Here is a 694-nt window from a genome sequence, read left to right as displayed (position 1 = left end):
GGAGATTTCCCTCTCGCGCTACAATCACAATCACAATCACGACTGCCGCGCCTCCTGAGCCGAGCCAGCGTTCCCCGGCCACGGCTGACGGCAAGTGCCCCGATGCGTGTGAAAGGGGCCGACAGAAAGGGATCAAAGGCGTCTTCATTCGCGGGCGTTTGGGTGGCAATGTTTAAGGCCGTGGGCGGAGAGTGAGAAATCTTTAGTCCTGTTTTCAGTTTTCATTTAATCTTGTTTTCGTTTTCATTTTAAACCCTTTTTTCAATTTTACTTTAATCTTTTCATTTTTCTTTTAATCCTGTTTAACTTTTCATTTAATCCCATTCTCATTTTTAATTCAATCCTGTTTTCATTTTTCTTTAATCCTGCTTTAATTTTTCCTTAATCTTGTTCTCATTTTTCATTCAATCCTGTTTTCATTTTTCTTTTTATCCCATTTTCATTTTCTTTTAAGCCTGTTTTCATTTTTCTCTCCTGTCTGCATGCGGATTGCAAGAGGAAAAAAAAAATATATATCCTGATAAAAAAAAGACTGAAAAGGATCTAAATCTGCTTCGTCGTTTACATCCAGGATCAGACTTGAGTTTTTTTGTTTTTTTTATACGTTCTACCAAAAGATATTAAATATTCATGGCGTATAAGATGCTGTATCATGGCGTGAGAGACTCGGGTATGTATCGTGTGACAGCGTATA

The sequence above is a fragment of the Penaeus monodon genome, chromosome 24 (assembly GCF_015228065.2).
Source record: "Penaeus monodon isolate SGIC_2016 chromosome 24, NSTDA_Pmon_1, whole genome shotgun sequence".
Classification (NCBI taxonomy): Eukaryota; Metazoa; Arthropoda; class Malacostraca; order Decapoda; family Penaeidae; genus Penaeus; species Penaeus monodon.
The sequence above is the reverse complement of the archived record's forward strand: the minus strand, read 5'-3'. Positions refer to the sequence as shown.